This window comes from Chiloscyllium plagiosum, unplaced genomic scaffold, assembly GCF_037043375.1.
Source record: "Chiloscyllium plagiosum isolate Xiang-an unplaced genomic scaffold, Cpla_swu_hap1 HiC_scaffold_3, whole genome shotgun sequence".
Lineage (NCBI taxonomy): Eukaryota > Metazoa > Chordata > Chondrichthyes > Orectolobiformes > Hemiscylliidae > Chiloscyllium > Chiloscyllium plagiosum.
The window spans coordinates 3,367,886-3,395,488 of record NW_028270141.1 but is presented as its reverse complement, the minus strand read 5'-3'; the positions used below and the strand labels follow the sequence as shown (position 1 = coordinate 3,395,488).

General features: G+C 42.4%; 1 protein-coding gene and 1 pseudogene across 12 annotated transcripts in view; both read right to left on the bottom strand.

Annotated features, from left to right (window-relative positions):
* Window positions 1-27,603, bottom strand: part of dnmt3ab (DNA (cytosine-5-)-methyltransferase 3 alpha b) — a 627,694-nt gene that overhangs the window by 45,923 nt on the left and 554,168 nt on the right. The window lies entirely within an intron of this gene.
* LOC148150509 (uncharacterized) lies at window positions 528-10,488 on the bottom strand (annotated as a pseudogene).

Sequence of the window (27,603 nt, the reverse complement as noted above, 5' to 3'; positions counted from 1 at the left end):
TCAACTGGATGGCATTGGTTTCTCATCTTCGGGCGAGTTTTAGCACATTACGCCCATAGGTGTTTGTGATTTTTAAGAAGATTTGTAGCTCAGGGTGAGGTTCAGGTTGTTAGTTTGCTCACTGAGCTGGAAGGTTTGTGTTTTTTTTTGACGTAACAGCCCTATTCACATCAATTAACATCAATTAATTGACCAAAGAAACAGCGACCGCACTACTAGAGGAACCAAGGACACAAACACCAACTTCATCAGCAAGGACAGCATCCCCAAGCTAGTAGACCTGTGCTCACCACCCACTTCACCTTCAATGACAAGACTTATAAACCAAACAACAGGACACCCATGGAATCATCAATATCAGGCTTCTTAACATTAAAAATCACACAACACCAGGTTATAGTCCAACAGATTTAATTGGAAGCACACTAGCTTTCGGAGCGACGCTCCTTCACCTGATGAAGGAGCGTCGCTCCGAAAGCTAGTGTGCTTCCAATTAAACCTGTTGGACTATAACCTGGTGTTGTGTGATTTTTAACTTTGTACACCCCAGTCCAACACCGGCATCTCCGAATCAAGGCTTCTTAACAGAAGCAGTCATGCAGAGATTCCAATGAAAAGCCCTCTCCATTACCCAACCCAGATTTTGGGTCCGCTACATGGATGACACTTTTGTCATCACAAGACGGAACAAATTAGAGGAAACCACAACATCAACAATATCCTCACTGGCATAAAATTCACAAAAGAGGAAGAAAACAACAACAGACTCCCCTTCCTAGATGTCACAGTGGAACAAACAGTTAATGGAGAGCTTCAGACCAGCATCCACAGGAAAGCAACACACACACAGACCAGATACGTAACTACAGATGCAACCATCCCAACACCCACAAATGGAGTTGCATCAGGACATTATTTAAACGGGCCACAACACACTGCAGCACCCAAGAAACATGGGTGAAAGTGAGGACTGCAGATGCTGGAAATTGGAATTGAGAGTGTGGTGCTGGAATGGAACAGCAAGTCAGGCAGCATCCGAGGAGCAGGATAATTGACGTTTCGGGCAAAAACCCTTCAACAGAAGAAAAATACTTATACAGCATATTCAAGAAGAATGGGTACCCAATAAACACAGTCCACCGATTCCTAAACAACAAACCCAAACAAGCAGACACAACTTGCCCAAAAACTCATACATCAAAGACATCTCTGAAATGACTAGCAGACTACTCCAACCTCTTGGCATCATGGTAGCCCACAAGCCCACCAACACACTGATACAGCGGCTGATTGACCTAAAGGACCCAATACCAACAAGGAGCAAAACGAATGTCATTTACAAAATCCCATGCAAGGACTGTAATAAACCCTACATCAGGCACAGGTAGAAAACTAACCACCAGGATACACAAACACCAATTAGCCAAAAGACATGACCCACTATCACTAGTGTCCTTACACACGGATGAAGAAGGAGACCACTTCGACTGGGACAACACATCCATCCTAGGCCAGACTAAACAGAGACACACACGGGAATTCCTAGAGGCCTGGCATTCAAACCAGAACTCCATCAATAAACACATCGATTTGGACCCCATTTACCAACCTCTGAGAAAAAGAAATGGATAGGTAGGAAGTGGAAAGGGGATTTAAGGCAGAAATTTAGAGAGCTCGGGTGGAAGCATAGAGCTAGGAGAAACAGAGTTGCTGTCTCTGGTTTGTTGTCTGTGCCACGTGCTAGCGAGACGAGGAATATGGAGAGAGAGGAGTTGGACACATGGCTACAGGGATGGTGGAGGAGGGAGGGTTTTGGAATCCTGGATAATTAGGGCCCATTCCAAGGTAGGTAGGACCTCAACAAACAGGATGGTCTTCACCTGAACCAGAGGGGTACCAATATCCTGGGGGGTGGGGGGTGGGAAATGGAATTTGCTAATGCTCTTCGGGTGGGTTTCAACTAATTCAGCAGGAGAATAGGAACCTAGGTAAGTCTGAAATAAGGTTTCAGGGTTGCAAGAGAGCACTGGCAAGTAAAAGGTTGGTTTGAAGTGTGTTTACTTCAATAACAGGAACTTCTGGGATAAGGTGGTTAAACTTGCAGCATGGGTTGGTACCTGGGATTTCAATGTTGTGGCCATTTCCAGACACACAGGGACAGAATTGGTTGTTGCACATTCCGGGATTTAGATGTTTCAGTAATAACAGAGAAAATGGTAAAAGAGAGCGAAGTGTGGCATTGTTAGTCAAGGACAGTATTACGGCTGCAGAAAGGTTGTTTGAGGACTCATCAACTGAGGTTGCATGGGCTGAGATGAGAAACAGGAAACGAGAGGTCACCCTGTTGGGAGTTTTCTATAGGCCTCCGAATAGTTCCAGAGATTTAGCGGAAAGAATAGCAAAGATGATTCTCGATAGGAGTGAGAGTGACAAGGTAGTTCTTATGGGGGACTTCAACTTCCCAAATATTGACTGGAAATACTATAGTTCGAGTACCTTAGGTCAGTTTTTGTCCATTGTGTGCAGGAGGGCTTCCTCACACAGTATGTCGACAGGCCAACAGGGGGAGAGGTCACATTAGATTTAGTACTGGGTATTGAACCCGGCCAGGTGTTAGATTTGGAGGTAGGTGAGCACTTTGGTGATGGTGACCACAATTCAGTTATGTTTACTTTAGCGATGGAAAGGAATAGGTATACACCAGGGGACAAGAGCTACAGCTGGGGGAAAGGCAATTACGGTGCGATTAGAGAAGATTTAGGGGGCGGAAACTGCAGGAGATGGGCACAATAGAAATGTGGAGCTTATTCAAGGAACAGTTACTATATGTCCTTGATTAGTATGTACCTGTCAGGTAGAGAGGAAGTTGTTGAGCGCAGGAACTGTGGTTTACTAAGCAAGTTGAATCTCGTCACGAGGAAGAAGGAGGCTTGTGTTAGGATGAGGTGTAAAGGCTCAGTTAGCGGGCTTGAGAGTTATAAGATAGCCAGGAAAGACCTGAAGAGAGAGGTAAGATAAGTGAGGAGGGGATGTGAGAAGTTGTTGGCTGATAGGATCAGGGAAAACCCTAAATCGCAACATCGAGGGCCAAAGGGCCTGTTCTATGTTCTAAAGCTTTCTGAAGGTATATAAGGGATAAAAGAATGACTGGAGTAAGATTTGGGCCATCAAGGACAGTAGTGGGAAGTAGTGCATGGAGTCAGAGGAGATAGGGAAGTGCTAAATGAATATTTTTGTCAGTATTCACACTAGAAAAAGACAATGTTGTCAAGGAGAATACTGAGATACAGGCTACAAGACAGATGGGATTGAAGTTCGCAAGGTGGAGCTGTTAGAAATTTTTGATAGTGTGAAAGTAAATAAATCCCCTGGGCCAGATGGGATCTATCCTAGGATTCTCTGGGAAGCCAGGGAGGAGATTGCCGAGCCTTTGGCTTTGACCTTTATGTCGTCGTTGTCGACAGGAACAGTACCAGAAGACTGGAGGATAGCAAATGTAGTTCCCTTGTTCAAGAAGGGGAGTAGAGTCAACCTTTGGAGTTATAGACCAGTAAGCCTTACTTTGGTTGTGGGTAAAGTGTTGGAAACGGTTATAAGAGATAGGATTTATAATCATCCCGATAGGAATAAGTCGATTAGGGATAGTCAGAATGGTTTTGTGAAGGTTAGGTCATGCTTCACAAACATTATTGAGTTATTTGAGAAGGTGATCAAACAGGCGTAAAGCCATTGATATGTGTGTATGGATTTCAGTAAGGCATTTGATAAGGTTCCCCATGGTAGGCCACTGCACAAAATACGGAGACATGGGATTGAGGGCAATTTAGCAGTTTGGATCAGAAATTGGTCAGTTGAAAGAAGACAGAGGGTGGTGGTTGATGGAAATGTTCATCCCGGAGTTCAGTTACTAGTGCGAACCGCAAGGATCTGTTTTGGGGCCACTGCTGTTTGTCATTTTTATTTGGATGAGGGCATAGAAGGATGGGTTAGTAAATTTGCGGATGACACTAAGGTTGGATAATGCCAAAGGATGTTGTAGGTTACAGAGAGGCACAGATAAGCTGCAGAGCTGGACTGAGAGGTGGCAAATGGAGTTTAATGCAGAAAAGGTGATTCACTTTGGAAGGAGTAACAGGAATGCAGAGTACTGGGCTAATGGTAAGATTCTTGGTAGTGTAGATGAGCAGAGAGATCTCAGTGTGCATGTACATAGATCCCTCAAAGTTGTCACCCTGGTTGATAAGGCTGTTAAGAAGGCATACGGAATGTTAGCTTTTATTGGTAGAGGGATTGAGTTTCAGAACCGTGAAGTCATGCTGCAGCTGCACAAAACAATGGTGCAGCCGCACTTGGGGTATTTCGTGCAGGATGTGGAAGCTTTGGAAAGGGTTCATAGGAGATTTACCAGGATGTTACCTGGTATGGAGGGATGGTCTTATGAGGAAAGGTTGAGGGACTTGAGGCTAAGAAGGTTGAGAGGCACTTAATTGAAACATACAAGATAATCAGAGGGTTAGATCGGGTGGACAGTAAGACCCTTTTTCCTCGGATGGTGATGGCTAGCACGAGGGGGCATAGCTCCAAATTGAGGGGTGATAGATATAGGACAGATGTCAGAGGTAGTTTCTTTACTCAGAAAGTAGTAGAGGCATGGAACGCACTGCCTGCAACAGGTGTAGACTTGCCAACTTTAAGGGCATTTAAATGGCCATTGGATACAGACTTGGACGAGAATGGAATAGTGTCGGTTCAATTTCACAGGGTGGCGCAACATCGAGGTCCGAAAGGCCTGTATTGCGCTGTAATGTTCTATAAATTATATCACCCACCTTAAGAGACCAAGACACACAAATCGAAAGTGGGACAGAACAGAACACCAGCGCTTCAGCGATGATGTTACCTGGCATGGTGACAAAACTGAAAACAAACCTTCCAGTTCAGCGAGCAAACTTACAACCTGTACCTCAACCTGAGCTAGAAATCTTCTCAAAAGTTACAAATGGTCATTGCTTGCTGCTTATGTGGTGCAATTGTGATTTGTCACTTATCAACCCAAGTCTGAATAGTGTCCAGGTGTTGCTGCATGTGGATACAGATTGCTTCATTATCTGATTTATTGTAGTCACGTTTACCTAAGTACAGTGAAAAGCTTTGTTTGTGAGCAGTACAGGCAAAACATAGTACGTAAGGACATACAGATCACAGGGTGCTTAGACAGAGTGATGTGTACAGGTTACACTGGGGTAAAAACAATGACTGCAGATGCTGGAAACCAGATTTTGGATTAGTGGTGCTGGAAGAGCACAGCAGTTCAGGCAGCATCCAAGGAGATTTCGAAGCTCCTTAGATGCTGCCTGAACTGCTGTGCTCTTCCAGCACCACTAATCCAAAATACAGGAAGTAGGCAAAGCAAGATCAACATTAACAAGATTAACATTATTTGAAGTTAGAGAGTCCATTCATCAGTCTAATAATGGCCAGGAAGCAGCTGTTCCAGGATCTGATGGTGCATCTGTTCATGCTCTGTATCTTCTGCCTGGTGGAAAAGATTGTAGAAGAGCATTATGGGATGGGAGGGGCGATTTATGATGTTGGCAGCCTTTCCAAGGCACCGAGAATTTGAAATGGAGTCCATGGATGGGAGATTGGCTTCCGTGATGGTCTGGGCTGTGCACACAACTTTCTGTAGTTTGTTACAGTTCTGGGCAGAGCAGTTCCCATACCAAGCCATTATGCACCCGGACAGATGTTTTTGAAAGTGCATCTGTAAAAGTTGGTGAGGGTCCTTATGGACTGGTCCAATTTCCTGAGCTGCCTGAGGAAGAAAAGGCTTTGCTGTGCCTTCTTGACCATTGCATCTATGTGAGAAGTCCAGGACAGGTTATCAGTTATTGTCACTCCGAGGAACTTGATGCTGTCCACCCTGTCAACCTCAGTTCTGTTAATGCAGATGGAGGCGTGTTCTCCTTTCTTTCTGAAGTCAATGGTCAGTTCTTTTGTTTTATTGACATTGAGAGAGAGGTTGCTCTTGTTGCACCATGACCCCAAGCCCCCTATCTCCTTCCTATATTCTGATTCATCATTGTTAGATATCCCTCCTACCATGGTGGTGTCATCAGCAAATGTGCAGACAGCATTCGGTTTAGAATTTGGCTACACAGTCATGGATGTACAGGGAGTACAGTAGGGGATGCTTAGACAGCATCCTTGGGGGACTCCAGTGTTGAGGGTTATTGTGGAGGAGGTGCAATTGTCTACCTTCACTGATTGCAGTCTGTGGGTCAGGAAGCTGAGGATCCAGATGCAGAGGGTGGAGCCAAGACCAAGGGCACCGAGGTCAGTCTGGAGGGGTTAATGGTATCTGAGGTTTTGGTGAAAGGAGGATACAGCTGAAGATCATTTGCCGTAGGATATTGCCAAGACGCCTGGAGCTCAAATGGTGTAGGTAGTGTCCCTATCTTTGAGACAGGAGATCCAGGTTCATGTCCAATCTGCTTCAGGGCTGTATAATACCATCTCTGCCAGGTGGTCTGGTGGGGGCTCTTGTGGCTCATGGCGGTAACCCTATCTCTGAGGAAAGAGTCCTGGGTTCAAGATCAACCTACTCCAGAAGTGTATAAGAATATTACTGAGCAGGCTGATTAGAAAATATCTGCCTGGAGGTCAGGATTCAAGTCCCATCTATCACACATGTGTTTTATAAACATCTGAACAGGTTGATTTTAAATAAAATAATCTATCCTGAGAGTCTTAGGGGGTTTTGTGGTACAGTGTCAGTGTCCCTACCTCAGAACCGGGAGGCCTGGGTTCATGTTCCATAAACCCAGGGAAGTGTCATAGCACATCTCAACATGTTGATTTAAAAACATCTCCACTGAGAATCTCCTGGTTGTTGCCTACTCCCTTCTTCATTCCTCTCCTTTCTGTGCACGTGACAGCGCTTATGTTTAGATTGTGCCAGGTGCAGAAGACCCTGATGAACTGGGACACATGCTGTTGAGAAGATCCCAGCTTCTGGAAATTCAAGGTGACAGCATGGCCTCTGCCTATGGGCTGTCAATCAGACTTCTGTGTCAGGGGGTAATTGAACACGATTAGGGTTAGGGTTACCCGGGTATGTTTAAGGTTGAGACAAAGAGATTTTGATCAGTCAGGGAATCAAGGATAATGGAGAAAGGGCAGGAAGGTAGTTGTAACGAATATCAGATCAGCCATGATCCGACTGAATGGCAGAGCAGACACAGGTTGAATGGCTTACAACTGTTCCTATCTGTTGTGGTCTTAACCTCCGCTTTCTCATGGTCCCTGAAATACCGATTATGCATTGGATTAAGTCAGAATAAGCGCACCAGATTTAGTGCTACGATAGAAGGAATTAACCTATATATGACATACTGTGTATATGACACACCATCCACACATTCAAGGAATGAATGATTGGAGAATGGCTAATGTTGTGCCTTTGTTGAGGAAGGGATATAAGGAGAAACCTGGGAACTACAGACCTGTGAGTCTGACTTCAGTGGTGGATTAGCTATTGCAAGTAATTCTGAAAGAGGAATCTACACAGACTTGGAGAGGCAAGGAATCATGTCTCTCAAACTTGAGTTTTCGGAAGAAGTAACAAAGAGGATTGATGAAGGAAGAGCGGTAAACGTGATCTATATGGACTTCAGTAAGGTGTTCAACAAGGTTTCCCATGGGAGACTGATTAGCAAGGTTAGATCTCACGGAATACAGGGAGAACTAGCCATTTGGATACAGTACTGGCTCAAAGGTAGAAGACAGAGGGTGATGGTGGAGGGTTGTTTTTCAGACTGGAAGCCTGTGACCAATGGAGTGCCACAAGGATCGGTGCTGGGTCCTCTAAGTTTTGTCATTTACATAAATGATTTGGATGCGAGCATAAGAGGTACAGTTAGTAAGTTTGCAAATGACACCAAAATTCGAGGTGTAGTGGTCAGCGAAGAGGGTTACCTCAGATTACAACAGGATCTTGACCAAATGGGCCACTGGGCTGAGAAGTGGCAGATGGAGTTTAATTCAGATAAATGCGAGGAGCTGCATTTTGGGAAAGCAAATCTTAGCAGGACTTATACGCTGAATGGTAAGGTCCTAGGGAGTGTTGCTGAACAAAGAGACCTTGGAGTGCAGGTGTTCATAGCTCCTTGAAAGTGAAGTCACAGGTAGATAGGATAGTGAAGAAGGCGCTTGGTATGCTTTCCTTTATCGGTTAGAGTATTGCGGCTGTACAGGACATTGGTTATGCCACTGTTGGAATATTGCGAGCAATTCTGGTCTCCTTCCTATTGGAAAGATGTTGTGAAACTTGAAAGGGTTCAGAAATGACTTACAAGGATGTTGCCAGGGTTGGAGGATCTGAGCTATAGGGAGAGGCTTAACAGGCTGGGGCTGTTTTCCCTGGAGCGTCGGAGGCTGAGGAGTGACCTTATAGAGGTTTACAAAATTATGAGGGGCATGGATAGGGTAAATAGGCAAAGTCTTTTCCCTGGGGTCGGGGAGTCCAAAACTAAAGGGCATAGGTTTCGGGTGAGAGGGGAAAGATATAAAAGAGACCTACGGGGCAACTATTTCACACAAAGTATGGTACATGTATGGAATGAGTTGCCAGAGGAAGTGGTGGAGGCTGGTACAATTGCATTATTTAAGAGGCATTTGGATGGGAATATGAATAGGAAGGGTTTGGAGGGATATGAGCCGGGTGCTGGCAGGTAGGACGAGATTGGGTTGGGATATCTGATCGGATATCTGGTTGGACTGAAGGGTCTGTTTCCATGCTGTACATCTCTATGACTGATTAGGGATAATCAGCATGATCTTGTGTGAGGGAAATCATGTCTCTCAAATTTGATTGAGTTTCTTGAGGAAGTAAACAAAAGATTCTGGATGTAGGTTTACTCGCTGAGTCAGAAGGTTCATTTCCAGACACTTCGTCACCCTACTAGGTAACATCTTCAGTGGGCCTCAGGCAAAGCACTGCTGATAATTCCTGCTTTCTATTTATGTGTTTACGTTTCTTTGGGTTGGTGATGTCATTCCTGTTCTTTTTCTCAGGGGGTGATAGATGGGATCTCACTCGATATGTTTGTTGATAAGAGTTCCGGCTGGAATGCCATGCTTCTAGGAATTCTCATGCGTGTCTCCGTTTGGCTTGTCCTCGGATGGATGTGTTGTCCCAGTCGAAGTGGTGTCCTTCCTCATCTGTATGTAAGGATACTAGTGAGAGAGGGTCATGTTGTTTTGTGGCTAGTTGATGTTCATGTATCCTGGTGGCTAGTTTTCTGCCTGTTTGTCCAATATAGTGTTTGTTACAGTTCTTGCACGGTATTTTGCGAATGACATTAGTTTTATTTGTTGTTTATATCGGGTCTTTCAAGTTTGTTAGCTGCTGTTTGACTGTGTTGGTTGGTTTGTTGGCTACCATGATACCAAGAGGTCTGAGTAGTCTGGCAGTCATTTCTGAGATGTCTTTGATGTAGGGGAGAGTGGCTAGGGTTTCTGGATGTGTTTTGTCTGCTTGAGTTTGTTGCTAAGAAATTGGCTGACTGTGTCCATTGGGTATCCATTCTTTTTAAATACACTGTATAAGTGATTTTCCTCTGCTCTGCGTAGTTCTTCTGTGCTGCAATGTGTGGTGGCTCGTTGAAATAATGTTCAGATGCAGCTTCGTTTGTGGGTGTTGGGATGATTGCTTCTGTAGTTCAGTATTTGGTCTGTATGTGTGGTTTTCCTGTAGACGCTGGTTTGAAGTTCCCCATTGGCTGTTTGCTCTACTATGACATCTAGAAATGGCAGTTTGTTGTTGTTTTCCTCCTCTTTAGTGAACTTTATGCCAGTAAGGGTATTATTGATGGTCTTGAAGCTTTCCTCTAATTTGTTTTGTTTAATGACGACAAAGGTGTCATCCACGTAGTGGACCCAAAGTTTGGGTTGGATGGTTGGCAGAGCTGTTTCTTCGAGTCTCTGCATTACTGCTTCTGCTAAGAATCCTGATATTGGAGATCCCATGGGTGTTCCATTGGTTTGTCTGTAGGTTTTTTTGTTGAAGGTGAAGTGTGTGGTCAGGCATAGGTCCACTAGCTTGACGATGTTGTCCTTGCTGATGAAGTTAGTGGTGTTTGGTGTATGTGTCTTTAGGTCTTCTAATAGTGCAGTCAATGTTTTCTTGGCCAGGTTAATGTTGATTGATGTAAACAAGGTGGTGGGGTGGGAGGGTAAAATGAGGAAACTGCTAAAGGGAGGAGAGGGTCCCAAGGCAGAAGATGTGGTGTTCTTCCTCCAGGCGTCAAATGGTTAGGGTTTGGTGATGGAAGCGGCCCAGGACCTGCATGTCCTTGACGGAGAGGGAGGGGGAGTTGAAGTGTTATGTGGATTTCACGTTTCCTCATTTCCCCTCCCCCTACCTTATCCGAGATCCAACCTTCCAACTTGGCACCGCCTCATAACCTGTCCATCTCCCATCCCACCTATCCACTTCATCCTCCTCTCTGACCTATCACCATTACCCCCACCTTCATCTACCTATCGCACTCTCAGCCTTCTTCCCCCCAGCCTCACCCCCGTCCTATTTATCTCTCCACTCCCTCAGCTCAGTCTCATTCCTGATGAAGGGGTTTTCCCCCGATTGTTGATGCTCCTATTCCTCAGATGCTGCTGGGCTTTTCCAGCACCGTACTCTCAACTGTGATCTCAAGCAAGCAGTCTTCACTTTCTCTTACATGGACTTTAGTAAAGCCTTCGACAAGGTTCTACATGGTAGGAAAATTAGTGAAGTTAGATGACATGGAATGCAAATTAGACTTAATTGCAAGAGACAAAGTGTGATGGTGTAGGGATGTATTTCGGACTGGAGGCCTGTGAAGTGGTGTTGCACCGACATTGGTTCTGGGTCCATTTTTATTTGTCATTTATATAAATGATTTAGATGAGAATATCGAAAGCATGGTTAGTAAGTTTGCAGACGACACCAAGATTGGTGGTACAGTGGACAGTGAAGAAGATTATCTAAGATTACAAAGAGATCTTGATCAATTGGGTCAATGGATTGAAGAGTGGCAGATGGAGTTTAACCTGGATAAATGTGAGGAATTGTATTTTGGTAAAACAAAGGCAAGGCTTATAAAATTAAAAGTAGAGGCTTGTATAGTGTCGTAGAGCACACAGATGCAGGGGTTCTTTGAAGTTTGCATCACAAATAGATAGGGTGGTTAAGAAGGTGTTTAGCATTCTTGCCTTCATTGCTGAGTCCTTTATAGGAGTTGGGACGTTATGTTCAGGTCATACAGGATGTTGGTGAGGCCTCTTCTGGAGTACTATGTCCAATTCTGATCTCCCTGTTATTGGAAGGATATTATGAATCGGAAAGGATTCTGAAGAGATTTGCTGCGAATGGAGGGTTTGGGTTATAAGGAGAGGTTGGATAGGCTGGGACTTCTTTCAGAGGTTGAGAGGTGACTTTATAGAGATTGATAAAATAATGAGGGGTAGAGATAAAGGATGAACGGTTGGTGCCTTTTCCCTCAGAAGACTGGGGGCATATTTTTAAGGTGAGAGGATAAATTTTAAGAAGATGAGGGGCAATTTTTTTGACAGAGAGTAGTTCATGTGTGGAAGGAAATTCCAGAGGAAGTGGCGGATGTGGGTATAATTACAATGTTTAAAAATAATTTTGCCGTTCACCTTTATCTCTCTCCTCATTGGCCCCAACTGCTCAGTGGCCCTAACTTCGATGGTCATGAAGTGCTTTGAAAGACTGGTCATGGCATTAATCAACTCCAGCCTCCCGCTACTCTTGACCCACTCCAATTTGCCTATCGGACCAACAGATCCATGTCAGATGCCATATCACTTGCCCTTCACTCCTCCCGAGAACATCTTGACACCAAGAACAGCTATGTAAGAATCCTACTCATTGACTACAGTTCAGCCTTCAACACTATTGTCCCCTCGAGACTGATTACTAAACTTAGTGATCTCGGACTAAGCCCCACTCTCTGCAACTGGATCCTCAGTTTCCTGACCCACAGGCCACAATCAGTGAAGACTGGGGACAATATTTCATCCTCACTAACACTCAACAACCCCCCAGTGATGCGTACTCAGTCCCCTACTAGACTCACTGTATACCCACAACTGCGTTGCCAAATACCAGACTAATGCCATTTTACAAGTTCATGGATGACCCCACCATAGTCGGTTGAATCTCAGATGGTGACGAAAGAGATTACAGATGGGAGATGGAAGACCTGGAAAAATGGTGCACTGAGAATAACATAGCTCTCAATGCTGATACAACCAAGGAACTCATTATTAACTTTCGGCGGTATGTTACTCATGCCCCCCCCCCCCCCCCCCGACACATTAACAGCGCAGAGGTGGAACAAGTGGAGAGTGTCAAGCTCCTGGTAGTGGTCATCCACAACAAGATTTCTTGGACTCTTCATGTGGACGCACTGGTTACAAAGGCACAACATCTCTTCTTCCTCAGGCAGCTGAGGAAATTTGACATGACAGCAATACCTGTGCTAACTTTTATAGATGCATCACTGAGAGCATTCTGTCTGGATGTATCATTACCTGGTATGGCAGCTGTACCATTCAAGATCGGAGACGGTTACAGAGTGGTGAACTCGGCCCAGACAATCACAAAGGCCAACCTCCCATCTATAGAATCTATCTACCAGGCTCGCTGTCAAGGAAAGGCCGCCAGCATTCTCAAAGATCCATCCCACCCTGGCAATGTTTTTCTATAGCCTCTACCATCGGGCAGAACATACAGAAGCCTGAACACACGCACCAGCCGGTTTCACAATAGTTTCTACCCTGCTGTTGTTAGAATACTGAATGGACTCAGAAACTCTTAACATTTGTCTGTACCTGTGTTTTTGTTTTTGCTGCTGTTGACCTATTATTTACTATCTATGCTACTTAACTCTGTGATCTGCCTGTGCTGCTTGCAAGACAAAGCTTTTCGCTGTGCCTCGGTACACGTGACAATAAATTCAATTCAATTCATTTAGGTAAGTACATGAATAAGAAATGTTTGGAGGGATTTGGTGAAATGCAGGCTGATGGGATTGGTTTTGTTTGGGATTATGGTTGTACTGAAGGGTCTATTTCTATGCTGTATGATGATATGACTCTTAGTGGAATCATTTCTGGGCAATAGTAGCTCTCAGAATTTAGAGCTGGTTATGTGTCTAATCAATGACACACTGGGGGTACTTGCCTTCCTATCAGATGCAAAAATACATTCCACCTGCATCTCTCTCTGGATAAATGCACTTTCTTTTCTATACATACAGGGTGTCAGTCAACTGTCTTATACAACACTGGACGGTGAACAGTAAGATGATGAAGCTGTCCTTTTGAAGGAGGCTGACATTGAATATTTTAGAATGTGACTTTTTAAAAAATGTTCTTTTAACTTAGAACAACCCAGAAAGTAATGGCTCAAAAATAGGAGACAGAGGGTGATGGTTGAGGGTTTTCAGATTGGAGGCCTGTGACCAGTGGTGTGCTGCAAGCATCGGTGATGGGCCTACTGCTGTTTGTCATTTATATAAATGATATGGATGTGAATACAGAAGGTATGGTCGGTAAGGTTGGAGATGGTACCAAAATTAATGGTGTAGTGAACAGTGAAGGAGGTTATGTTGGAGGACAACATGATCTTGATCAGATGGGCCGAGGAGTGGCTGTTGGAGTTCACTTTAGAACTGTGAGGTGTGACATTTGGAAAGGCAAATCAGGGCAGAACCTATACGCTTAATGATAAGGTCCTGAGGAGTGTTGCTCAACAAAGAGACCTTGGGGTGCAGGTTCACAGTGGAGTCATAGGTTGACAGGGTGGTAAAGGCAGCATTTGGCATGCTTGCCTTTATTGGTCAGTGCATTGAGTGTAGGAGTTGGGAGGTCATACTGTGGCTGTACAGGACAGTTGTTAGGCCACTTTTGGAATACTGCATTCAATTCTGGTCTCCCTGGTATAGGAAAGTTGTTGTTAAACCTGAAAGTGTGCAAAAAAGATTTACAAGGATGTTGCTGGGGTTGAAGAGTTTGAGCTATAGGGAGAGGTTTACTAGACTGGGGCTTTTTTCCTTGGGTCCTCAGAGGCTGAGGGGTCAGCTTATAGAGGTTTACAAAATCATGATGGATATGGATAGGCTGAATAGCCAAGGTCTTTTTCTCAGGGTGGGGGAGTCTCCAAAACTAGAGAGCATAGGGTTAAGGTGAGAGGAGAAAGATTTAAAAGGAACCTGGGTGGGGGTCAACATTTTCATGCAGAGGGTGGTGTGTGTAAGGAATGAGCTGGCAGAGAAGGTGGTGGAGGCTGGTACGGTTACAACATTTAAAATACATCTGGATGGGTATATGAAGGGTTAGAGGGATATGGGCCAAATGCAGGCAAATGGGACAAGAATAATTTAGGATATTGGGCCAGCGTGGATGAGTTGAACTGAGGGGGTCTGTTTCCATGCCGTACAGCTCTATGACTCTAATGTATAATTCCAATTCCTAGTAAACTCCTCCGTTCCAAAGACTGTCAAAACAACTTCAGGTTGCAATAAGGATGGGTGAAAAACTCAAATAGGAAACATCGCAGTGTCAGGAGTCAGTTTTTAAGCATCTTTGTCACAAAATTGTTGCTGAGACACAAAGAAGAAAGGACTGCTGTTGTGGAAGAGTAAGAAAAATGTTTTGTATTAATAACCAAGCAAAATGGCTTTGTTATAAAGCTACAAATTAATGCTTTAGGTGCAGGTCCAGATTCTTTTTAAATGAGTTGAGGGTTTCTATCTAAACCACTAACCTCAGCAGTTAATTCCAGACACAGTACCCCCCACCATCCCTGGGTTGGTGAAAATACTTTTCCTTATGTCCCTTTCCATTCTTCTACCAAACAACTTAAATCAGTGACCCCGCCCAGCGACCTCTCTGCTAAAGGAATAGGACTAAAATAAATCAATTTATTGTTTATGAAAGAAAACTAGCTGATGGAGCGGTCTTTTTTAGTCAACTAGAAAAGATAAATATGATGTGGTCAATCGTTTATTTTAAAGGCTCTATGCAATTACTATGTTACATAGACACACAGAAAATAGGAGCAGGTGTACGCCATTTGGCCCTTCAAGCCTTGCTTCACATTCATTATGACCATGGCTGATCACCCAATTCAATAGCCTGTTCCTGCTTTCTGCATGTAACCTGTGATTCCTTGAGCCCCACATGCTACATCCACATTTTCCCTGAAAATATACAGTGTTTTGGCCTCGACTGCTTTTGGTGGTAGTGGATTCCACAGGCTCAGCACTCTCTGATTGCAAAATTGTGAGTGGAACTCAATTATTCAAAAAAGGGAGACAGAAGGCTAGAAATTACAGGCCAGTGGAATAAGAATGGGAATTTGTTTGAATTGGGAGAGTGTTATGAAGGTGTAAGGGGTACTGTAACTTTACGAAAATTAAAAACTAGCAAAGACTTAGAGAGACGGAGAGAGAAAGAGAGAGAAAGTTCTTAGCTGAGCAAAGAGAGAGAGTATTTGAACTTGAAGTTGCAAGTTAGTCAATAAAGTCAAGTAAACAATTTGGAGATTAAAAAAGGTAGTGATATATATATAAATACATCAAAACTCTGCCACATTTTGATGAGAAAGATGTTGAAGCCTTCTTTATTTCATTTGAAAAAATGGCGAGGCAGATGGAGTGGTCCGAGGATTTATGGGTAATGTTAGTTCAGACTAAACTGGTCAGCAGAGTTGTGAGGTATTTGCCATGCTGTCAGATGAAGGAATCAAGAGATTATGAAGAGGTTAAACAGGCTAGTTTAAGTGCTTATGAACTGGTACCATAAGCATATAGACAGCGGTTCAGAAACATAAAGGAGGAACCAGGTCAGACTTATGTTGAGCTCAAAAGAATTAAACATAGTCATTTTGTGCTTTAAAAATAGATAAGACCTTTGAGCCCTAGGAGAGATTATTCTGTTGGAGGAATTTTAAAATTCACTTCCAGAGATGGTAAGAATTGACATGGAGGAACAGAAGTTCAGGAAGTGAGAAGGGCAGCAGAGTTAGCAGATGAATAATGTTGTTGCATAAGGTAAGCTTCCGACTAGAATTTCGTCCTGTGAGGGGTAGAAATTGGGAGAAGGGGAGATCCTGCATTGTGAAACCAAGAGTAGAGAACACTGCTAAGAATTTACCACAGGATAAAAAAGAAGCCCAAGAGGGTGGAAAGGAGGTGAAAGTCCTCAGCTGTTTCCACTGTGGTAGAGTGGGACATGTAAAGTCACATTGTTGGTCATTACAGACAGGCTCTGTGGGAAAAGATGTGATAAAAGAAACAAAGCCAGTGGCATTACTGAAAGGAGAAAAGGAGACCCTAAGAACAGCTGAGGAGCTGCAGCAGAATGCAGTTAGTACCTGATCTCTGCAAAGAATTTGCTTCTGTGGGTAAAGTTTACTCAGAAGGAATGGGGGAGAAACACAAGAAGTTATAATTTTCAGAGATAGAGGATCTAACCAGTCGCTGATAGTAAGGGATGAGCGAATACGCAATCTTTCTGATCTGTTACCCGAGCGTGTGGTTATATGTGGGATGGACGGATAGAAATTTAGCGTTCCCTATGTAAGATCAGGTTGGAGTGCCAACTCAAGACTGGGCAAGTTACAATGGGAGTGATTGAGAGTGTCAGTTCCAGGAATTCAGTTTGTTCTTGGGAATGATTTAGCAGGATCCAAGGTGGGAGTGACACCCCTTGTTGTGGAGAATCCCAAGGAAGACCAAGAAACTAAGGAGTTAAAACAGAAATATCCAGGTATTTTCCCAGACTGTGTGGTAACCAGATCCCACTATCAGAAGTTACAGCATGAAGCGGAAATTAAAGAGAAAGTTGAAGGAATTGAGGTCCAGTTAACGGACACACTATTTTATGTAAAAATGCAGGAATATCCTCTAAACAGGCAGAGGGGCAGACAGAAGTGTTTATTCCTGAAATGCTAAGGGACTTGCAACAGCAAGGCAAGATGATAGAAGATATATATGTGGATGCATACTCTGAAAAGGAGGCAGAGAATATTTCGGAGTGTTTTTATCTGAAAGATAAAATCCTTAGGCAGAAATGGAGAATACAGTAGGATAGTGCAGAGGAGAAATGGGCCGAAGTGCACCAGATTGTGTTGCCGGTAGCAGACAGACAGGTGTTATGGGTAGTACATGAACAACCTGTAGGAGGTCACCCAGGGGTATGAAAGACTCAAGCTAAGGTACAAAAGCATTTATATTGGCCTGGAATGCACAAGGATGTGGTTAACTTTTGCCGTATGTGTCACACATGCCAAATGGTAGGTAAGCCACAGGCAGTAATAAAACCAGCCCCTTTGTTGCCAATTCCTGCATCTGAAGAACCTTTCACATGGGTTTTAATTGATTGTGTAGGTCCTCTCCCGAGAACTAAAGTGGGAACCAGTACTTGTTAACCATTATGGATGTGTCTACCAGATTGCCGGAGGCAATTCCGTTATGGAGTATCAAGGCAAAAAGGGTGGTAGAGGAGTTAGTAACTTTCTTTACACTGTATGGGCTACCCAGAGAGATTCAGTCAGACCAAGGGTCAACTTTCACTGTTAGGCTATTTAAGGAGGTTATGGATAGCTTAGGTATAGAGCACTTTAAATCCAGTGTATATCATCCTGAATCCCAGGGAGCTTTAGAAAGGTGGCATCAGACCCTGAAGACCATGTTGAGAGCGTACTGTCAGGATTACCCGAATTATTGGGATAAAGGCATCCCATTTGTATTGTTTGCCATTAGAGATGCCCCCAAACAAATCTACTTAGTTCACTCCCTTCGAGTTAATATTCGGGCAGGAAGTGAGAGGCCCTTTGAAATTAATTAAAGAAAAATTGACAGGACTAAAGTCAGAGATCTCACAATTAGATTACGTATCGGAGGTGAGGGAGAGACTAAATAGAGTAGGAAGAGTTAGCTAAACAGCATCTAAGGAGGGCACAGTATAGAATGAAGCAGGTGGCAGATAAAAGCTCTGAGACTCAGACGTTTTCCCAAGGGGATGACATGTTAGTACTGTTACCAGTGATAGGAGCTCCCTTCAAAGCCAGGTTTAGTGATCCCTATCAAACTGAGAAAAAAATTGAGTCAGGTGAACTATCTAGTAAAGATGCCAGACAGAAAAAAAAAGTTTTAAGGAATGTCATGTGAACATGTTGAAACCGTATTATACCAGAGAGAAAGAACTGGAGAAACAGGTGTTAGTTACTGCCCCGCAGAGTGAGGAATCACACCCAGATGTGCCTCAAAATAGCTTAAAAAACGAAGAAGTCCTTGAGAAGTGAAATAGATTAGTAAGCTATCTCATGAGCATAGAATGCAGGTGAAAGATTTGTTACTGCAGTGCCAGGACATGTATAAGAATCAAACTAATGCTATTGTACATGAAGTAAACGTAGGGAATACTGCTCCAATAAAACAATATCCCTATCGGCTTAATCCTTTCAAAGCCAGACAGGTCCAGAAGGAGGGGAGGCCATGCTCGATGAGGACATCATCGAACCAAGCCAGAGCGAGTGGAGTTCGCAGATTATCTTACTTCCCAAACCGGATGGGACTCAACAATTTTGCGTAGATTATTGGAAGGTCAACACCATTACAAAATGAGACTCATAGTCAATTCCGAGATTGGAGCACTGTATCGAGAAAATCGGACAAGTCAGTTACATCACCAAGTTGGACTTACTGCGTGGTTATTGGCAGGTACCTTTATCAGAGACGGCGAAAGAAATTTCTGCGTCTGTATCCCCAAATGGGCTATATCAGTTTAAAGTGATGCCCTTTGGAATGAAGAATGCACCTACCACATTCCAAAGACTCATGAACAGAGTTGTGGCTGGGATAACAAACTTTGCAGTCTGTTTGGACGATGTAGTGATCTTTAGTAAGTCCTGGAAAGATCATATGGTACAGTGACAGAGCTCTTTGAATTACTCCAAGAAGCAAAACTGGTAATAAACTTTAAACTGAATTCGTGAAAGCAGAGGTGACGCTCTTGGGACATAACATCAGTCATGGAAGGTTGACCCCACGTAACGCAAAGACGAAGGCCATCGAGGAATTTCCATGACCATCCTCGAAGAAAGAGGTGCTTCGAATCTTAGGATTCAGCGGATTCTATCGGAAGTCTGTTTCAAACTTCAGCAGTGTAGTGGCACCGTTACCCGATTTGTTGAAGAAGAACAAGATTTCCGTGGACAGAACCCTGCTAGGAGGCATTCGACCATTTGAAAGCAATACTAAGCAGCAACCAGTTTTATCTATACCAAACTTTTCAAAACTTTTTAAAGTCACCATCGATGCTAGTGACATAGGAGTTTGGGCTGTACTCCTACAGGAAGATGAAGATGGGATTGAACTGCCTGTTGGTTACTTTTCGAAGAAACTCAACATCCAGCAGAGGAAATACTCCACAATCGAAAAAGAATATTGAGCTTTGTACTGGCCTTACAACATTGTTCGTAACACACATAAAAACGTGCCAGAGACAATTGCATACACAGATCACAAGCCTCTTACATTCTTAGAACGCTTTAAAGACAAGAATATTAGACTATTTTGTTGGAGTCTTACGTTACAGACTTTTAATGTAAAAATCGTACATATTGTGGGTCATAAGAATGTAATTGCAGATGCCTTATTGCAGATTTAACTGATAAATTTTAGATGAGATTTGTATTTATCCAATGTTATATATAAATGGGAAAACGTTAAGGTGAACTTAGATTAAAGTTATCTGTACGTTATGGTAATGTGTTTAAAGAATAGAAAAAAATGAAGCCATCTTTTCATTATGATGGTTCATTTTTTATTAAGGGGGAAAGGTGTTATGAAGGTGTAAAGGGTATTGTACCTTTAAGAAAGTTGAAAGCTAGCAAGGATTTAAGGGAAGCACACAAAGTCCTTGAGAATTTACAATGTAACTTTTGGTTCAGAACAGCTATCACTGGCTGGGTTGCCTGGAGACAAAAACAAATTTAAATTCAGCCAATCAGTTTAAATTATATCCCAAAATACCAACTTTCACTTAAATTTGAATTTAGGATACTGACAATATTAAAAACCAATGAAATGATCTGATGTTTTGGGGTATAAGATCAGAGAAAATTAACAGTTGGGAGGAGAACTGCCAAAAGATCAACAGTTGTAGGCTGCTAGTCAGAACTCTCTGAGAGGTACCTGTTTGGAGAAGGAGTTTGCACAGAGAAAAAACATCAACACTGACCTGGAGAGAAACTCTACAGAGGAAGATACAAAGGGAAGATATGACAGTTGGCTGGTTTTGAAATCTGAATTTTTGTGTAAATCTTAATTGGTTTTATCAGACCAGTATTGTAGAGGGAAAGTAAAAGATAGGTTAGAGAAAAGAGTTGTCAATAGTTGTTAGTTAACTATTCTCTGTTAGACTTTAAAAAATAAAGTTATTAATTTTTACTTTAAATAGTGACCTTTAGGATAGTTCTTGGCCTCTCGAATTTAACAGATTATCGCACAGGGTAAATCTTTTGTGTTGTTGGTTTAAATTAGCAGGGGGTGTTTACCCCGTGTCGTATCAGAGAGTTTTGTGTACGGCAGATAAAACATTGAAGAGCGTTTGTTTTTCCTTCAGTTAGAAGGATCGGGAATTGATTATTTTGCTTTGGGGTAACACCCATAGCTTCAAAAAACCTATTGATTTCAGGTCGCAGGAGTCCTGGTTGAAGTTAAATGTAAGAACAAAGAATTAATTTAAAAATAGGTTACCTCTGGATAAGAATTTAGTTTGATAGCCCAGATAAGAATTAGAACCATGAGGGCTTATTGAAGCTTCGGGAAAGTCTAAGCTCAGTTGTATGAATACTCAAGGAAGAGGCTACCAGACACTCATGATCAGAAATTGAAAAAAAAAACGTCAAACCGTTTCCACACTAAGTAATCTAACCTAATCTAATCTATAGATGTGATAATCAAGGGAATTATGTCTGGTGTTTGAATACCATGAGGAAAGATTGTATATGCTATTTTTATTGTGCTTAAAAATCTTTCAAATTGTGTTAATCATAGAGTTTTGTTTATTCTATTTTATCTTATTCTTTGCATAATAAACTTAAACTTTACTGATAAAAACTAGATCTGCAGCATTGCGCTTGCACATTTCAGTGAGAAACCTTTCGAAATAAGAACAAAAAATACCTATGTAGCTAGATTTCAGACTGGGATTTGATATACAGTAATAATATCAAATTAGATCATAACACAATTTGTTGGACATCTTCAACGAACTCAATTATGATGTGGATAAAGGGGAACAGGATGTAATTAAATTTCCGGAAGGCATTTGATAGATGGTCAGTTAAAGGTGATTGCAAAAAATAAGAGCTCATTGCGCAGGGGGAAACTTAATAGCATGGATAGAAGACTAGGTAAAAACAATGACTGCAGATGCTGGAAACCAGATTCTGGATTAGTGGTGCTGGAAGAGCACAACAGTTCAGGCAGCATCCAAGGAGCAGCGAAATCGACGTTTCGGGCAAAAGCCCTTCATCAGGAAAGCCCTCCCTGATGAAGGGCTTTTACCTGAAACGTCACTTTCGCTGCTCCTTGGATGCTGCCTGAACTGCTGTGCTCTTCCAGTACCACTAATCCAGAATCTGGATAGAAGACTGACTAGCTAAGAGGAAGCAGAGAGTAGATATAAATGGATCATTTTGTGGTTGGCAACATGTAATGAGTGATGTGCCAGAGTTCAATATGCTAGAGCTGCAACTTTCTTTTTTACAATTTATATAAATGACTTAGATGAAGGGACTGAAGGTATAGTTGCTGAATTTGCTCTAGACACAAGGAAAGGTAGGAAAGCAAACTATGAAGAGGATATCCGGAGGCTAGGAAGAAATATAGATACATTAAGTAAGTAGGCAAAGATTTAGCAAATGGAGTATAATGTGGTAAAATGTAAAGTTTTTTTCATTTTGGCGGGAAGAATAAAAAAAATCATCTAAATAACAAGAGACTACAGAGTTCTGAGATGCAGAGGGATCTGGGTGTCTGTGCACGAACCTCAGAAGGTTAGTGGGTAGGTCCAGTAAGCATTCAGGAAAACTCATAGAACATTATGATTTACTGAGGTGATTTGGTTATTAGAGTGGGGGAGTTATGTTTCAGTTATATATAGCTTGGTGAGACCCCGTCAACAGTACTGTGTTAACTACTGGTCTCCTTATTTAAGGAAGGATGTAAATGCATTGGAAGCAGTTCAGAGCTTTACCAGCGTAATACCAGTCCTGTGTAGGAAAGGTTGGACAACTTCGATCTGTATCTGCTGAAATTTTGAAAAGTAAAAGGTGACCTGATTGAAACACATCCGAACCTGAGGGTCTTAACAGGTTGGATTTAGAAAGCACATTTACTCTTGTAGGAGATTTTAAGACTTGGGGACACTTTTTAAAAAATAAGAAATCACACATTTAAAACAGATGAGGACAAGTTTCTCTCTCAGAGGGAGGTGCACCTTTGCATCTAACCCATCCTCAAAAGGTAGCAGCAGCAGAGTTTTTGGACCATTTTAGGTTTTTGATAAGGGGTTTGAAAGTGATTGTTGGGGGTTGAGGAAATGTGGAGTAATCCAATCAGCTTTGATTTTATTGAGTGGGAGATTTGGCTCGAGTGGCTGACTGACCTGCTCCTCATTTGTAAGTTTGTGAATCACTGTTGCACACTAAGTAATATTATGATTTACCTATTCTGCATACTTTTAACATCTGTTGTTTGCACTATATCAGAAACGAATCCAAAATGTCTTCTGGTGTAGCCAAAACCTAAGTGTCTGTATGTAGCATTGATACTACTTCGCATGTTAAACGGTATCCATTTCAAAGAAACTGCATGTTTTTTTATTAATTCACAGCATGAAGTTGTCTCTGGCTCGGCCAGTTTTTCATTGTTCTCAATGTGGTTTCCTCTGCATCAGGGAGACAGGGCGCCAACTTGTGCAGCAGTTCAGGTAACATTTCTGGTCCGTATGCACCAAACAAACCGACTATTCTATGGCCAAGCACTTCAACTCCCCCAGGGACATGCAAATCCGAGGCCTCTTCTACCACCAAATCAGAGCCACCCACCAACTGGAAGCAGAACACCTCACCTTCTGCCTCAGGACGCTACAACCACTCAGCATCAACAGTGAATTCACTAGTTTCCAAATCTCCCCTCCCCCCACCTCATCCCAAATTCAACTTCCTTCCCACCTATCCACTCCACGCCCCCCACTGACCGATCACAATTACCTCCCACCTATCCATCTATCACCAACCCACCTACTTTCCCTCCAATCCCACCCCTATTCCTCTATTTATCTCTCAGCTCCCTTCCCCCTCCACATTCCTAATGAAGGACTTACGCCTGAAAAGTCAACTCCTGCTTCTCAGATGTTGCCTGACCTACTGTGCTTTTTGAGCATCAGACTTTTTGACTCTGATCTCCAACATCTGCAGTCCTCACTTTCTCCCAGATTTTAATTACCCATTCCTAATTGCACAGATGACAGTTAAGAGTCAACCACATTGCTGAGAGTCTGGAGTCATAGGTAGGCCAGACCAGGTAAGGGTGGTAGTTTCCTTCCCTAAAATACATTAGTAAACCAGATGGGTTTTTCTGACTATTAACAATGGTTTCATGGTCAGCACTAGACTCTTGATTCCAGATTTTCATTGAATTCAAATTCTACCATCTGCCATCGTTTGAAGTGAACCTGGTTTTCCAAATATTAGCTGTGTTTCTGGATTAATAGTCCAGTGATAAGGCCTCTACCCCATTGTCCCCAAGGGAGGCAAAGTTTGTAGTCACAAATATGAAAAAATAAACCTGCACCTTTATGGGACAATGCCTTGGCCACAATATCAGATGCTTTCTTGGATTTGCCAATCTACCTCTTTCTTTTGGGTATGTCTTCCAAAATTGTGCAGTGCATCCTCATCCAAGTATCACAAATGGAGTTCTGGTAAACATCGAGGTTAATATCCCATATTAATTAGCATGATTTCTGAGGACCAGCAATGTGAAAAGTTGACATCATCATCTGAAAAAATTACTAATGTCATTGTTGGTTCCAGTCACATATAATGAGTATTATGTAAAACCCAGCATTCTTTAACAAGGTGAAAAACCAGCCTTGTTAGAAAGAAACTGGATAGCAGTGCTTAAGTTAAACTGGAACTTTTTCACCTTGAAGCAAAATTCACAATGCAATAGGATATGCTCAACAAGTACTGCAACATTTTCGTGAATCTATCAAAGTGATTCAACAGTATAAGGCTAAAGTACAAGGTCAGATTGTGAACAGTATCTAACAACCTAAAAGTACAGCAAGAAAGTGAAAGGACTTGAGACTGAGAACAATATCTCTTCTCTCATCTTCACCCTGCAATACAGACTTTAACCTGCTTTAACCAGCTCTCTCAAATCCACCCCTACACCTACCCCTCTCTACTTCTTGCTAGGGTCTACCAGCTACACCGGTCCAAAATCTTGCACTTATCTTCAAGTCTGAGATTGATTAGTCTCCTTCTAAGTAAAAAAAAATCTCACAACACCAGGTTATAGTCCAATAGATTTATTTGGATGAACTAGATTTCAAAATGCTGCTTCTTCATCAAAACCGCCTGATGAAGAAGCAGCGCTCCGAAAGCTAGTGCTTCCAAATAAACCTGTTGGACTATAACCTGATGTTGTGTGATTTTTAACTTTGTCTATCCCAGTCCAACACTGGCTCCTCCAAATCAAGTTTTCTTCTAGCCGCTGCTGGTAGTCCCAACAATGACCTCTGTTTAAACATGGCACTATCGGAACTGCAGACTTGCTAGCCAATCAGATTTTACAGTAGCTCTCAAGTATGGGACTCCCTCTCATATGGGACTCCCTCTCAGAAATCCCATTCTGAAGCAACTTGGGTGATTCCAGCATAATAACACTGTGGATCAGCTATGTTTTGGGAGGCTGGACTGATGACTAGCTTTCTATTCAGGGTACAGGAAATACTGCACTCAATAAAACCTGGTCTGTGAGTCACTTGGTTTATCGGCTACCGTTTCGTATTTCTTCAGCCTCCAGAATTTTGCCAGGGGTGACAAACCAAAGTTTGAAAGGATTTCAGGGGGTAGGTATGCCTGGAGTTGAGATTAGCAAGTCCTCCAAATAGCACACAATAATGACAGGCTGAAGGATGGAGGTTGGAAAAGAATGGAGGTCGGAAAAGAATGGAGGTCAGGTGAAGGCACACAAATTTGAAAGGTAGTGCATCTGTTTAGTATTTGGGTCACAGGGTAGACAAAGAGGAGTTATATCTTCTCAAAAATAACATTAAAGCAATAAGAAGTGTGCTACACCCTCAAACATCTCTTTGCTATTCTTCCAGTGAACCCCAATTCATGGTAAATTCTTACTGAATTTGGCCACTTTACTAAAACGAGCTATTGAAGAGTATTCAATGGAATTGGATGAAAGAGTCTGACAAAGTTTCCAAGCTCTGTAAATGTTAACTTGCAGAAGATACAATACTGTACATTATGACATCAAAAATAAAATTTGTTTATGGTGCTTTTTTTAGATTAGATTAGATTAGATTAGATTAGATTACTTACAGTGTGGAAACAGGCCCTTCGGCCCAACAAGTCCACACCGACCCGCCAAAGCGTAACCCACCCATACCCCTACAATTACCCCTTTACCTAACACTACGGGCAATTTAGCATGGCCAATTCACCTGACTTGCACATCTTTGGACTGTGGGAGGAAACCGGAGCCCCCGGAGGAAACCCACGCAGACACGGGGAGAACGTGCAAACTCCACACAGTCAGTCGCCTGAGTCGGGAATTGAACCCGGGTCTCTGGCGCTGCGAGGCAGCAGTGCTAACCACTGTGCCACCGTGCCGCCCACTAATATGGAATAAGTGCTATGGCCTATCTTGTACCAGACATTGGTGAGATTTGATTTTTCTCTTGCAGCCTCTGTGTCAGTGAACAAAACTGTGCTCAGAATGTGAAATGTTGTGCTTGATCTCAGGAGTAAGAACATTTCATAAATATCTGCACGGTTGTAGTTTCATGATTGAAACTGACCACTGCCATTGACGGCTATTTTAATCCAAAGTCTCCAGTATCTGGTTTAGCTACAGCTCAAATGTACCAAACATAGAAATGATTTTGTATGACATTAAATATAGATGTTAGGATAATCATGATACTGAAGTGATGTCTGGATTACCATCTGTAGAGCCCAACAGGGACAACATATTTTCTTAATAAGATCAGTGAGTTGTGAGCCACAGCAGATGACATTAGAAAAATAATTCATGGAAACCCATGTTGGCAAGCGTGTATCATTATTAAAAAATGGGTGGCAAACTTCAATGCTGGATTTAGAAATCAGGCTATGAATGACTAGTTGAAAAGGGCTATGACACACGGAAAGACAGTTGTAATCACTGGGAAGACATATCACAGTTTCTCTATGCCCTTCATTATCAACACTTAGAATGTAGTTGATAAAGAGTCTATGGAGGCAGTATCTTTGGAGTCAGGCTTCAATAAGAACATAGAAAACAGTGAATAAGTTTAGCATAGGTAAAGCAATAGAAAAGAAACCACCTTGGTACGTTTTGTCGCTATGAAAATTGCCAGCTAGGTCTTGACAAAGATTTCACATTCATTTTTGCAGAATTAGAAGGACAACAGCGACTCATTTTGATTGATAGTCATTCGAAGTGGATTGAGGGGTTTCTGATGAATCAAACAATAAGACAATTTGCGTAGTTTGTATGCTGTTTAACAGTTCCCAGAAGACAATACGCCTGTTTGTTTGCACAATTCATGAGTACAAACAATGTAAAACACTGAATTCCACAGTGTCATCCAAAGGAGCAGCAGAACACACAGTACACACTGTTAATGAGCTCTTGGCAAGCACATGTACGATAGAAATTTGAAGAAATATCAATTATCTGGTGAATTTTATTTTCTTGAGAAACTCAACAAATCTCACAGCATCTGTAGAGAGAACAGCTGTGTTTTTTTCAGCATTTTTGTATTTGTTTCAGATTTCCAGCATTCACACTAGACATTGCTGAAGTGGGAAATTCAATAGCAGGTCAAGATCAAAATCAGACTTTGCTGGAGAAAACTCCTTGGACTTAGTTGAGGATGGTTCAAGGTTTTTCCACAAGTTCTACAAATCTGAGTCAGGAAAGGAGATATCCCATTAGGAACAGGAAACGGTGGTTATGTTTGATGTGTGAATAAAGGAAAACATGGAAATATTTCAAGAAATTGTGTGGAAATAGAACATATTTAGCTTTCTCATTAAGGAAGAAGTGTAACAGCGTCCTCTTGTGACCACTGCATGTATACAGGAACATAAAAAAGGATTAAATCAATCTGTCTTTGAGGAGGTTATGTTGATTAGGATTTTATTCACTGGTACTTCGAAAAATACAAAGGCCAAAAACCCATGAAGTCCATAGTCGAACTGTCCCTGTC